The sequence below is a fragment of the Balaenoptera musculus genome, chromosome 1 (genome assembly GCF_009873245.2).
Source record: "Balaenoptera musculus isolate JJ_BM4_2016_0621 chromosome 1, mBalMus1.pri.v3, whole genome shotgun sequence".
NCBI classification, from domain to species: domain Eukaryota; kingdom Metazoa; phylum Chordata; class Mammalia; order Artiodactyla; family Balaenopteridae; genus Balaenoptera; species Balaenoptera musculus.
The window spans coordinates 22036933-22051853 of NC_045785.1; the positions used below are offsets into that span (position 1 = coordinate 22036933).

Here is a 14921-nt window from a genome sequence, read left to right on the forward strand (position 1 = left end):
CGTGCAAAGGGCCTGCAGTGGGAATAAGTTCATCATATTCTGAGCTAAAAATAAATGTGTCACGTTCGGGGAACTGAAGGGTCAGTGTCCCCAGAGAAATGGGAAGAGTAAGATGAGATCTGAGGGCAACAGACCCCAAATCACTCCTACGCCATGGTAAGGAGTTTGGGTTTTATTCTATAGACATCAGAGAGCCGCTGGACTATGTCAAGCACATGAGCAGCAGGATCTGACTCTCTCCAGCTGCTGGGCAGAGAATAGGTGGTAGAGGACAAGAGTGGAAGCAGAGAGACTATGTCAGAGGCAAGAGATGGTGGCGACATGGACCAGAAAGTAGCATTTCCAATTCCTCTCTCCATCCCCAGCACCCAACACAAGCTTGGCCAGAGTAGGAGCTTAACAAACATTTGTCTAGTGAACAAATATCTAGCAACTAACAAGATTGACTCTTTTGTGAGGGCTGCAAGAGGGCTGACCCAAGAAGATGGTAGAGGCCTGATCTCTCCAGTGACAAAAGAGCACCAGTGGCTGCCTGCCCCCCAGAGCAGCCTCCAGACAAGGCAGAGTGAGCCCTCTACAACCTCATTACTCAAAGTGCGGTCCTTGCACCAGCAACATCAACATCACCTGTGAGCTTGTTAGAAATGTAGAACCTGACTCTACCCCAGACCCGCTGTTTCAGCATCTGTATTTTAACAAGATTCCCCGGTGATTCGCGCGCACACTGAATTTTGAGCAGTGCTGTGCCTCCACACACTGTCAGCCACATACTTGCCTGTTCTAACACCTTCCATGGCTCCCCATTGCCCAGGACCAAGTGCAAGCTCCTTCCCCATCTCATCTCCCACCAGCCTCTACTACCACTCGCCCTCTACTCCAGCCACAATGAACTTCTTGCTGCTTCTCTAAAAACGATTTCTCCTCAAACCTCTGTGCCTTTGTACATGCTGTGGCCCCTACTGAGAATGCCTTTTGCCTATTGCTTTACCTAGCAAAATCTTACTCATCTTTGAAGACCTAATCTAAAGAGTGCTTCCTCTGGGATGTCTTCTCTGTTTGCCCCAGGCAGAATGAGTTGCCTCCTTCTCTGGGTTGCCATGGTACTGGGCACATTCCTCAGCATAGCATCTGACACTGTATGTTGTAAATATTGATTTCTGTGGATGTTTCCTCGCCAGGCTGAGAGCTTCTTGAGGGCAGAGACTAGATCTTTTTTATATCTTTATCTTCAGTGTCAGACATTAAAGACTGAATGAACGAATGACCAAGCCCTGACAATTATTCAGAGGAAACTAGTATGAAGGAAAGGTGTCCAGTCTCTCTGGGGGGAAAAGGCAGGGTAGGGAAAAGGCCTCTGGAGTCAGGAAGACCTGGGTTCTTAACTGGCTCTGCCATTTACTTGCTGTGTGACCTTGGGCAAGTGACTTCACCTCTCTGAGCCTCAGCTTCTTCATCTGCAAAATCTTATAAGCCAAACAATGTTTCCAAAGATAAGCATGCAAAGTAGCCACAAATGGCCAGGCCTTCCTCTCACTATTGGCCCAGTCACTTGGAGCCAGGGGAGGGGACTGTGGATCACCAGTGACCCCAGGGACTCTAAACCACATACTGGCTTTCCTGCCAGCTCCAGACAGGGTGTTGGGCTAATGCCAACAAAGCTTTCAGCGCCTCAGGAAGGGAAGGAGCATTCGGAGGGAGAAGGAAGAGGCGACTCAGACCACTCAGCTTAACACGTGGGCAGGGCTCCCTGATGGATCAAGGCCGGGCAGCAGGCCCAGGCCCAGCATTTAGCTGGGGGGTGGGCTAGGGGGGCATAAATATTTATGGAGACAAGAAGAATTCTACCATCTGTATCTCCCACCCTCTGCCCTGCAGAGTATTCAGTCCCAACCCCCACTGACTGCCATTCCCATACTGTCTGCAAACAATCCCAGCCCCTAGGGGACCTAGAGAAAGGGCTCCCATCCTCAGCTGGACAGTCAGAGGGACCACTGAGATCTGGGCAGAAGGAATTATGTGCTGATTACTTCCCCAGTGTGGACTGTGGGTTGGGACGTTGGGTTTACCAGTCAGACTGGCCCCTAACATTTGTGGGGCCATTTGGGGTCAAGAGTACAAATGTCTAAATATTTATAAGCTATAAATCAGTCATATCTAAATTCATGCACATTCCATGAATCAGCAGCTCCTCGCAGCCTGGCAAGCCTGGGAGCATGGGAGGGGCACTGGCTCCAAGTGGGTACTCCCTCCTGGATCCAAGGACTCCGTGCTCTGTGGGGGAGGGCATGACTGGAGGGGAGCCAGAGCCAGCTCACCTAAGCTCAGGGCACTGGACATCATTCACTGATTAAACAAACAGACACCTCTTACCCATGATCATATTTCCTCCTCAAATCAGCCTTGCAAGGTGAGTTTTACATAATGCCCATTTTTCCAGCAAAAAAAGTGAGGTCAGGGAGGGAAACAGACTTGTCCACAGTCACATAGCTGGGAAGTGGCCAGTGAGATTTTGAACTCCAAGGCCCATCCTGTCTCTCCCAGGCCAAGCTGTGGCCCCTGGTGGAAGCAAACCACCCCTTGGCCAACTCATCCACTCACAGACCTGTCCTATTGCCTGAGAACAGGTGCTTCAGAGGCTGCAAGGCCCCGGGGAGAGTTGCCTTCGACCTGGGGCCCTGCTTTTACCTTTGCTCCCCAAAGTGGGGAATTGAACAGGGCAAAGGCAGGGGAGGGACTGCTCTGCATTCATCTAACTCCTGCCAGGCAGCGTTGAAGCTGGAATCAAATCCTGGTTCAAACACTAAACTCACCCCATGACTCTGTGTCTCTGTCTCTTCACTGGTAAAATGAAGATTTAAAAATGGGCCTAAGAGAAAAGGAAATTCAGAAAGTAATCCCATTTACGATACCATCAAAAAGAATAAAATACTTAGGAATAAACTTAACCAAGGAGGCAAAAAACTTGTACACTGAAAACTACAAAATATTGCTGAAAGGAATTAAAGAAGACACAGATAATTGGAAAGACATCCTGCGGTCATGGATTGGAAGACTTAATATTGCTAAAATGTCCATACTACCCGAAGTGATCTACAGATTCAATGCCCTATTAAAATCCCAATGGCATTTTTTATAGACATAGAAAAAATAATCCTAAAATTCATAAGGAATCTCAAAGTACCCCCAGTAGTCAAAACAATCTTGAGAAAGAAGAACAAAGCTGGAGGCCTCACACTTAATGATTTCAAAACATATTACAAAGTACAATAATCAAAAGAGTGTGGTGTTGACATAAAGACAGACATGAAGACCAACGGAACAGAATAGAGAGCCCAGAAATGAATCCCTACGTATATGGTCAAATGATCTTTGACAGAGGTGTCAAGACTACACAATGAGGAAAGGATAGTCTCTTCAACAAATGGTATTTGGAAAACTGGATATCCACATGCAAAAGCATGAAGATGGACCCTTATCTTAAACCACATACAAAAATTAACTCAAAATGGATTAAAGACCTAAACATAAGACTGGAAACTATAAGATTCCTAGAGGAAAACCTAGAGGGAAATCATCATGACATTGGAATGGGCAATGATTACTTGGGTATGATACCAAAAGCACAGGTAACAAAAGGAAAAATAGACATTTGGAACTATATCAAACTTAAAAACTTCTGTGTAGCAAAGGAAACAATCAACAGAGTAAAAGCCAACCTACCAAACTGTAGAAGATATTTGCAAATAACATAAGGAATTAATATTCAGAATATATAAAGAACTCTTACAACTCAATAACAACAAAAAAAATTAAAAATGGGCAAAGGACTTGAAGAAACATTTCTCCAAAGATATACAAACGGCCAACAAGCATATGAAAAGATGGGGAGGGATGGATTGTGAGTTTGGGATTAGCAGATGCAAACTATTACATATAGAATGGATAAACAACAAGGTCCTACTATATAGCACAGGGAACTATATTCAATATCCTGTGATAAATTATAATGGAAAATAATATGGAAAAGAATGTATATATATATATGTATAACTAAATCACTGTACTGTAGAGCAGAAATCAACACAACATTATAAATCAACTATACTTCAATAAACCAAATTTTTTAAAAAATTGCCAAGAGGCAGGGGGGGAAAAAAGCATATGAAAAGATGCTCAACATCACTAATCATCAGGGAAATGCAAATCAAAACCACAATGAGATATCACCCATTAGGATGGCCTCAATCATAAAAGTAGAAAATAACAAGTGTTAGTGAGGATGTGGAGAAATTGGAACATTTATGCACTCACTGTCGGTGGGAATATAAAATGACACAGCCACTATGGAAAACAGTATGGAGGTTCCACAAAAAATTAAAAATAGAACTCCCAAATGATCTAGAAATCTCTCTGGGTATATTTCCAAAAAAAAATTGAAAACAGGATCTTGAAGAAGTATTTGTATACCCAGGTTCACAGCAGCACTAGTTACAATAGCCAGGAGGTAGAAGCAAACTAAATGTCCATCAACAGATGAATGGATAAACAAAATGTGGTATATATGTATAATGAAATACTATGCAGCCTTAAAAAGGAAGGAAATCCTGTCCTATGCTACAACATGGATGAAACTTGAGGATATTAATAAGTGAAATAAACCAATCACAAAAAGACAAATACTGAATGATTCTACTTATATGAGGTTTCTAAAGTAATCAAACTCACAGAAACAGAAAATAGAATGGTGGTTGCCAGGGGCTGGAGGGAGGGAGAAACAGGGAGTTGATGTTCAATGTGTACAGAGATTCAGTCATGCAAGATGAAAAAGTTCCAGACATCTGTGGTATAACAAGTGCATATAGTTAACAATACTTAAAAATTGTTAAGAGGGTAAATCCCTCTTACATGTTTTTTACCACAATAAAAACAATTTTTAATGGGTCTCAGAGATGGCAGATTTGAAAATACATTGTATAATTTTAACTTGGACTCATATGGCTCAGCTTTTTTACTTAATGGTTGTGTGACATTTGGTAAAACTGCTTCCCCTCTTTGGGCCTCATCTATAAAATGAGGACAATAACACATCTACCCTATAGAGCTTTTTGTGAGCACCCAGCGAGATAAAGGATATAAAGTATTTGGGAAAGGACAGTGGTTAACACCAGACTGGCGTCAGACAAACCTCCATTCAAATCCTGTCTCTGTCCTGGCTTCACGACCATGGTCAAGCTTATCATTCTCTGAGCCTCAGGTCCTTCCCCTGTAAATGGAGCTGATATATTTCAAGCACATAGCTCCCAGCATGGTGCGAAGATTCAGTGAATAATGTAGCACAATTTCAGATATTCATGATCAACAGCTCTAAAAAGCTGTATCTACAGGAAATCCAGACAATCAGCTAATTAGATCAGATCAAATGTTTCTCAAAATAGCACCACTGTCATTGCAACCATTCACATCTAGCTCATCCCAAGTTTACCCCAGCTTGAAGCCACCTATATCAGACTTCCAGATATATCATTAACCCTGAAAACTTCTGGGAACCAGTCACATCTTTTAATGGCAGCTAGAGACAGTTGGCAAAATGCTATCAGCCAATTCTTGCCCAAGACAATTTCACCTCCATAAGCCTCTGTTCACTCATCTGTTTAAAAAAAAAAAAAAAAAAAAAAAACGAATCCTAACACTACATCATAGCATTTTTGTAAGGATTAAATGGAAAATGCCTGATCCATAATAAGAGCTCAGTGAATGCTGGTCACTGTTAGTCTTACTTCTCTACCCAAGAAAGGGTTAGAGGCGCCACCTCTGGTTCCCGTAACACATCACATTTCATTATAATGGCTGTTGATTTCTCTTTCCCTTCTGGGCCTGGGAACTCCCTGGGTACAGGTCCTCAGGCATTACACACACACACACACACACACACACACACACAGAGTCACATTGTCCCTCATCCTTCACTTCCAAACCCTCTCACACCAGCCTCAGCCACTCACAGCCCTTAGATTCCCTGGGACCAATAACACACCATAGTTCAGGGACTTCCCTGACAGTCCAGTGGCTGGGACTCCGCGCTTCCACTGCAGGGGGCACAGGTTCAATGCTTGGGGAACTAGGATCCCGCATGCCATGCGGTGCGGCCGAAAAATATAAATAAATAAATAAATAAAATAAAGGTTTAAAACACCATAGTTTAATCATTTCCCTTCTGTGAGTCCTAGTTTTCACATCAATAAAACGGAAATGATATCAACATTGACCTCACAGTATAGCTTTGAGGTTGAAAGCAGTTAAACTTCTAACATGCTCAACAAATGAGTTACCTCCTACTCTGGCCTCCCCTGATGCTTGACATTTGTGCCCTGGCTTGGCCATGCCTCTGTGCTTCTGGTCATATCCTCTAAAAATTCCCCTCATGGAGTGGTTTCATTACCATTTGTCCAGGAAGCAGAAGGATTTGAGGGGCAAATAAAGGCAGCAAGTTTCCTGACCTCTGGGGAATTCTGCACTAGGCTCCGCATGGTTTCCAGTACAAGGAGGCTAGCACCACGCTAGGTACATTTATTGGTGGATGAATGGAGCTCATTGTCTGGGGAGAGGTCAGGGACAGGGTCTAGGGCCCCAGAGATGGGGGGTGGCCTGGGCATCAGAGTTTCCCAACTTTCTTTCTCACTTGGGGCCCACCTGATCCCAGGTTTATATATTATATTGATGAGACTCAGTCTCTGCTCATCTGGCCTAGGACATCCCTGTGGAGTTGGGGGACCCTGAGGCTGGCCTGAGTCTCTCCTTCTGGCTCCAAGATACCCAGATAGTATCTGTCTGTGAGTCACCCTCCCCCACTTCTTGCTTCCTGGAAGTCAGCCAGGGCAGGGAAGAGGGGGCACCCAGGGAGGTGCTTCTTCCTCTGGGCTTCCCCAGCAAGGGCACACCTCTGTTATACCAGGAATCATTCTGACATCTTTAGGGGCTGGCCCAAGGGAAAATGTAGGTTACAGGACACAGGCCCTGTGGTCACACAGAATCAGATCTGCACCTGGCTCTGCTCTTTCCTAGCTGATCTTCAGCCCTTGAAGCCTCTCTTTCTTCATTTGCAAAATGGTGATAATAGAACTTTCCTCACAGGGTGAGTTATAAGTGCAAAATGAAGCAATTGATGCATGTGGTTATTGACCAATAACTGTGAGCTCCTCCCTCCCCCTCAGAAAATGTTTGTTGAATGAATGAATGAATGAATGAATGAGCAAACAAATCAGCAATGTACTAAAGCAGCCACATATCTCCTCCTTTGGAAGCAGCAACCAAGGATGGCTGAAGAGAAATACGAATTACGATCAGGAATTACCATCAGAGGATCTGGGCTCTGTTCTCAGCCAAGCCACCCACCACCTAGAGTGAGTCTCTCCCCAGTTCTAAGCCTTGGGATCTTCATCTGCACACACCCCTCCCCCACCAGACCTCAAACACTATTGTGAAAAGGAAGATGGTTGGGCGTGATAAAGGGTTTGGTAAACAGTAAGGCATTTGGGGAATTGAAACAGACTTTATAAACTGTGAAGAGATCTGCAGAAATTTTTGACATGCTTCTCCCATCAGCCAGCTGAGCTCAGCTCCAAACTTAGACCCTGAAGGTCCCCTCCTGTAGAATTGAGAAGGGGGGAGGGGCTGCCGAGTGATGGTCTTCCCCCCACATAGTCTCCCCCACCACCATCTCATTCACACACACACACACACACACACACACACACAGAGAGAGAGACACACACAAACTGGCTCTGGATTCTCTTTGGCTTAAGACACAGGGAAGAAAGGAGGACCAACCTCTCAGCTGGTTTTGCTGACGATCCTGCTTCTGGGAACTGCTGGGCTGTCCTGGGCCCACCTGCAGTTGGTCATGCCCCAGGCACACGTATAGCCATAGCAGAGCTGGGACCTATACGTGTAGCACGCGTATAGCACACGTATAGCATATAGCCAGAGCAACTCCCCAGTCCGCCCCACACAACCACAGGCACACATGCACGCACAAAGATACACCAGAGGCTTCTCTCTCCTCCCACCATCCTTCCAAGGAACCCAACAGCTGCTAGTCAGAGACGTGGCTGCCCCGGGGGCCCAGCATTTGCCCTTCTGGGAACGGGCTCCACTCCGAAGCCAGACACACTCTCCCAGGACCCATCAGGGAGTGCTCCCAGGCCATAGCTCAGCTGTTGCCCACTCCTGGGTCTATCCATGGGGAGCAGGAGACCAGTATGGGAAAGGAGGGGCTGCCACTGGAAAAGAGAAGCATCCCCTTCTCCTCAACAAGGGTGTGTTCACAGGCTTCGGGTAGGGAAGAGGAGGTTTCTCCACAAAACTCTCCCTATAAAAGGCCAAAAATAGCCCAGCCTCTTGTCACACACACCCCCCCACCAGTCAAGAGAGGAAACTCAGTCCTGGAGGCATATTTTGTTATTAGCACCATAGACTGTGACTTTCTTACCCAAACCTTCATTGGACAGACAGAGAAATTGAGGCCCAGAGAAGAGAAAGGATTTGCCCAAGGTGACAACACTATCGGGGGCAGAGGTGGGACCAGATGCTGGGCCTCTGGCTCACTGTCTATCCTCTTCCAAGTACAACATATAACTTTATCACTCACTATTCAATTCATGTTCCAAGATTATATGACATGCCAAACTCTGTGCGAAGGGTAAGGATAAAACAAGGAACAAACAAATCCCTCCTCCTTGAGGCATTTACAGTAAGAATTATGGTGTCAGTATCAGCAGTAACACATTGGCTCACGTTCATGCAACATCCTACGATTGACAAAGCACTTTCCCACCCAGTCTGTTACTTCATCCTCCCCACAAACTCACAGGTCAGTACTTAAACCCCAATCTGCAAAGAAGGGAAGTGAGGGTCCTGAGCTGTCCAAGGTCCCAGCTTGTAAGCAAGAGCTGATGCCAAAGCCCCAGTGCCCGCCGCAGGCCCAGGGCCATCTCTGCAACTTTGGAGTGGGCTTCTTTCTTTGGCTGGGTTGTCAGTACCTAAAGGCAAGGACATCTCTTTCTTTTGCTTCCCTGGCACCTACACACACACACACACACACACACACACACACACACACACACGCACACTCTAAGCACCTGGAACACTGCTGTGTATTCAGTCAAGAGCTAAATCAGAGCTTCCTGAATGCTTGGGGAGAGACTCTGCTGGTCCCCTCATTCTCTACAGGTGAGCAAGTGTCTGGGCAGCAGTCTCCATTCACCACACCCGCATCTGGACCTGCCAGTGAAGGACAGGGGCTACCAGCCTGTGCTCTGTCCCTAGCACCTGGGACCTGACGGGGGAAGCAGGTTGTGAGCCAAGCACTTTGTACCAGCAACCTGGTTATCCTCTTCATCATCCCCCTGGGAAAACCCAGCATCTAGTGAATTCCTAAGTACGCAGCGCTGTACCAGACCCTTTTCCTCTCCTGATCTTCATGCTGGGGAGACGGCATTATCCTCATTTGACAATTTGGGAAACGGAGGCACAGAGTGGGGATGTGACATGGTCAAGGCCACACAGCTAGTAAAGCAGACGGCTTCCAGCCCCTGAGATCTAGGTAGCCCCCTCTCATCACCATCACCACCTCCCAGTGAGGTCTCTGAGGCCACTTCAGCACTGCCTCGGCCTTAGAGAACCAAAGAAGGGAGCAGATTCCCTGGGAAAGTTTGGTCACGAGGAATTCCTTTTAAGCAAGAGCCTCTGGGCCTGAAGAAGATGCCAAAACATTCCCTTAAAAGCAGAAACACTGGGACTTCCCTGGTGGTGCAGTGGCTAAGAATCTGCCTGCCAGTGCAGGGGACAAGAGTTCAAGCCCTCGTCCGGGAAGATCCCACTTGCCGCGGAGCAAGTAAGCCCGAGCGCCACAACTACTGAGCCTGTGCTCTAGAGCCTGCGAGCCACAGCTACTGAGCCCGCGTGCCACAACTACTGAAGCCCACGCACCTAGAGCCCAAGCTCCGCAACAAGAAGCCACCACAGTGAGAAGCCTGTGGGCTGCAACAAAGAGTAGCCCCCGCTCGCCGCAACTAGAGAAAGCCTGTGCGCAGTAAGGAAGACCCAACGCAGCCAAAAATAAATTAATTAATTATTTTTAAAAATTAAAAACAAAAACAAACACAGAAGCACTTGTTTGCTTAGGCGCAATCTAGGGGTCATGACCTTGGTCTCCCGAGGACATTGTCACACACCTCCTCCTGGCCCGGCCAGGGCTGGGACGCCTCTTACCTGTCCTGGGGCAGCGGCTGCCTCTGCCAGGTCTGGGTGTCTGTCTGCAGCCCCTGCCTCTGTGCTGTCTGGAATTGCAGAAGTGAGGAAACAGAGCACATCACTGCCAAGTCACCCCCAGGAGGAAACGTCATGACCCCAGGGCCCCTCCAGCGGATGCCACAGAAACCTCAGAGTTGGGTCACCCAGGCCCTGGGCGCTGCTCGGAGGTTTCTCGCAGAGAAAGCGTTAGGGTGGGGTGTGGGCAGCGACCACTGAGCCGGGAGCCGGGGAGGAGGAAGAGGAGAAGCAGACAGGGCAAGAGCAAGAGGGGCGAGAGCGTGCATTGGAGACAGCACAAGTGTGAGGGAGAGGGGAGAGCAGACGAGAGCGAGTAAACAGAATAAGAGAGAGAGTCAGGGCAAATGAGAGATGGAGGGAGACAGGCACACAGAGAGAGACAGACGTAAACACAGAGAGAGAGAGCATGAGAGGAATGAGGAGATTTGAGGACAAAAACCAAGGGAGTTACAGAGAAAAAGATGAGACAGTGGGAGCGCCTGTGTGTGTGCGTGTGTGTGTGTGTGTGCGCACGCACGCGCACGAGCATGAGAGAAAAGACAAAAGAAAGAGAAGGAGGAAAGGGAGAGGCAGCTGGAATATAAAGAGGATGAGAAGGGAGGAACTCGGAAGAGCTGCTGTGGTCAGTGCCAGGGCCCGGCTGGGCTCTCCTGGTGACCAAGGAGCACCAAGACTAAGGAACCGATGGGGACAGCGCCCTGCGGGGCTGGGATTGCAGGGGGAGGAAGACTCGTAAGCCCCGGCGCAGGACTTGGGCAGCGAGTGAGTTAGAGGGAATAGGTGAGGGTGAGTAGGTGTGGGCAACTGAGGAGGTGAACGCAGGTGAGTCTGTCAGTGAGCGTGCGTGTGTGTGAGTGTGCGTGTGTGTGTGTGAAAGTCCAGTGGTGGAGGCTTTTTGTGTGAACAAAGGTGAGAGATGGGCCCGAGCTCCCTGCCTCAGTTTCCAGTCTATTTATCCACTCATTCATTTAACCAATAAACGTTTATTGAGCCCTGCAGGCACCGGGCACTGCAGAGGACACTGTCTAAGGAAGCAAGCCCCTCAGCTGAGAGCCAACCCAAAAGCCTCCTACACAGGGTGGGAAACAGGTCTAGACAGGACCGGGGTCCCACAGCCGGGCAGGTGCAAAGCAGAGGTGGTAGTACGGGCTCCTGACGCCCCACGCGGGGTCCGGCCTCAGCTCTGCCCTGGGTGTCTGGACTGGCCCCCTCCTGCTCTTTGGGACCCCACTGCTGTTCCTTATCAAAGCCAAAAATGGACCTCAAAGGACAAACCACCTTTAACATGTGGCTCAGCCCTGAAGAACTAGAGCCAAAAATCCGCCCCCTCCCCCAGCTGTACCCCATCACACACAAGTGGACACACTCAAACCACCTAAGCACACAACCCTTGCACGCTCATGTACACTCAGTACACACCATCATGCAGAGATACTCGGTCATAATTACATCCCCCCACTCACCTGCACACTCACAAGCTCAGGTGTAACATCTGTCACCCCCTCACTCACAACTGCCCAGCGTCACCTCATTCCTCGTGCTCATTCACACACTCTCCTCAGATCCTAAGGTGTGGCCCAGGCCTCCTGGGAGGGACTTTGAAAAGGCCCAGTTTGGTCATCCCTTCTCGTCTCCCTTGGAGACATTTTGAGCCTTGAGCACCTGAGACAGGAGAGAACGTGGTGGTCTGTTCATCACGTTTAACCTTCACACAAGCTATCCACCAGAGCTGAGGTCCTAGCTCTGCTCCCCAACCCAGGTCCTCTTCCCCCAAACTGGCTTCACCTTCTCAGCCATCCCCCCCACCACCACGTTCCAGAGGCACAGAGGGACCTCCAGGATCAACCTTGACCACAGACTGAAGGACACCTGGCTCAACTCCAGGCTCACGCCTGGTTTTCAATAGGCCCTCATGTATGTGCACAGAGCAATCGCAGTTCAGCACTCTTTGAGATTATCAATAATCAGGGCAGGTAGGCGGAGGTTATTATCCACATTTTACAGATGAGGAAACTGAGGTTGACTCCTCTCTCTCACACCTACCTCATTCTGTTACCAATTCTGTCAGTTCTACTTTAAAATACATCCAAATTGGAATCTAATAAAGCCTTTAGATCCAATCTTCAGTTTGTAGGAAATACAGGCAACAGAGGAACAAATTAAAGGGCATTTCAGAGAAGCAATCAGCCAAATCCAGAATGTGAGACCAGGACAATCTACAGGAGAACTGATCCAGTTCCTTCGACAGATCAACCACGGCAGGGGGAGGAATGGGGAGGGGACTTTTAATCTAGGAATCTTTAAGAGATATAAAAATCAAATACAGGGACTTCCCTGGCGGTCCAGTGGTTAAAACTCCATGCTTCCACTGCAGGGGACACGGGTTGCATCCCTGGTCAGGGAACTAAGGTCCTGCATGCCGCGCAGCACAGACAAAAAAAAAAAAAAAAAATCAAATGCAACCTGTGGGTCTTGTTTGGAACCTGGATCAGTCAAATCAACTGTAAAAAGATACATGTATCAGTTAGGGTCCTGGAAAGAGATGGCACACTCAATGTGGGCAATCTGAGGAGGAAGGGATTACTTAAAGAGACGCGGGCAGGTCTAGAGAACCAAAAGGAATAGTGTAGTCGTCCAAGGCTGCCAAGAGTGGGGTGCCCTTTTCATCTGAAGGGCTGAGGAGAGGGGGTAGTTACTGGAACACAAAGAGGGTAGCTATTTGGAAAAGGCTGCCTGACAAGAACTCTGACCTTGCGTAGGCAGTTGTAGCTGGTCGTCAATGACCAGGCAGAGAGGGAACCAGGACATAAATACCCGAATCTCTCTCTTCTTCCACCCTCTGGTTTCTTACCAGTGCCTCCCATTGGCTGAGCCCAACCAGAAGCAAGGGAGATGGATAATGTTGTCCATACAGATCAGCCTCTGGGGGCACAGAGTTGGGTGGAGAAGGGTGGAGGGTGGATCTGGAGGGGAAAACAGAAGATATCCTGGACAGACACATTTGAGAAAATCAGGGAGAATTTAATATGGGCAGGATTTTAGATGGTTCTAAGGGATTTAAAAAATTTTATTAGAGGATAATGGTGGTGTGGTTATATAAGAAAATGTTCATATATATGGAAATAATTAGGGATGAAATTACAGGGAAATGGTTTAAAATATTACAGTAAAATAAGGGGAGAGAGAGAGAGGAGGGGAGGGGAGGGAAGGGAAGGATGAAAGGAACGAAGGAAAGAAAAAGAGAGAGAGAGGCAAAATATTGAATCTAGAGAATGAGTATTTTGTAGGCTGAATAATGGTCCTCAGAAATATCAGGTCCTAATCTCTGGAACCTGTACATGTTACCTTATGTGGCAAAGATTTTGCATGTACAATTAAATTACTGCTCTTGAAATGAGGAGATTATCCCGGAGTATCCAACTGAGCCTTAATGCAATCACCAGCACCTGAGTAAGAGAGGAAAACTTGATACAGACAGAAGAGAAGGCAATGTGGCCACAGAGGCAGAGTGACATGGCCACAAGCCAGGAATACCAGCAGCCACCAGAAGCTGGAAGAGATAAGGAATGGCCTCCACCCTAGAGCCTCTGGAGAGAATGCCAAAAAGAAAAAAAAAAGAAACTGATTTTGGAATTCTGGCCTCCAGAATTGTGAGAGAATAAATGTGTGTTGTTTTAAGCTGCCAAGCTCGTGGTCATTTGTTACAGCAGCTGTAGGAAACTAATACAGGTGCACAGGGATTTATTATACTCTTCCCTCTCTTCTTGTGTGTTTGGAAACTTTCCTAATAAAGTTGTGTTTGTGCGTGCTCAATTCACAACACTATCTATGAAATAGTCTTGCTAAGGAAAAAGAAACAGCATCAGCAAGTTCAACTACCAGTTTACAGGAAATAGAGAAGAGGAACAGATCATAGGGTACCCTCAGCAAACTCAGACAGCAGTGAACGCACAGAACAAGCAACCTGGTTTCTTCAACAAATAAATTATAAGGGAGAAAAAAGATGATGGAAGAACCGATAGATTATGAGAATTAAGAGGCATAGCAACCAAATTGCTATGTGTGAGCCTTTTTTGGATTCTGATTCAAACAAAGTAGACAGAGAGTGAGGGAGAGAGAGAGAGAAGCAAAGACAGAGAAACTTATGAGACAATCAGAAATTTGAACACATCAGATATTCAATTACGTTAAGGAATTAATGTTGATGGTTAGGTTAATGACTTCACTGTTATGTTAAAAAGAATTCTTATCCTTTAGAGAAACATTTACAGATAAAATTATGTATTTGGGATTTGCTTCAAAATAAAATGGGACATACCTCAACTGAAAAAAATGGGTTGATAATTGTTGAAGTTGGCTGATGGTACATGGGAATCCATTATACCATGAAGTGCACTTTTGTATGTATTTGTAATTTTTTATAAGAAAAGGGGTTTTTTGTTGTTTGTTCTTTAAAATAATTCAACACTTGTTTAGATTTTAGAGGTGAGAACAACAGTGAAAAAGAAAATTGTCTCAATGCTATATAATGAATAATTGTGTCTTGAGATGGACTTTTATGATAGCGTCTTATTAGGATGTTAGGTGCTGTA

The 14921-nt window shown here is 46.7% G+C and overlaps 1 protein-coding gene across 2 annotated transcripts in view; it reads right to left on the reverse strand.

The window, feature by feature from the left end:
* Window positions 1–14921, reverse strand: part of PTAFR (platelet activating factor receptor) — a 38868-nt gene that overhangs the window by 14613 nt on the left and 9334 nt on the right. Inside the window, exon 1 of one of the 2 annotated variants that reach the window (XM_036842306.1) lies at window positions 10270–10340. The exons of the other annotated variant lie outside the window; for it this stretch is intronic. The gene's annotated coding sequence lies outside the window, so the exon portion shown is untranslated. Of the gene's footprint in view, window positions 1–10269; window positions 10341–14921 lie in introns of those variants that run through there. 2 annotated transcript variants of the gene reach the window in all.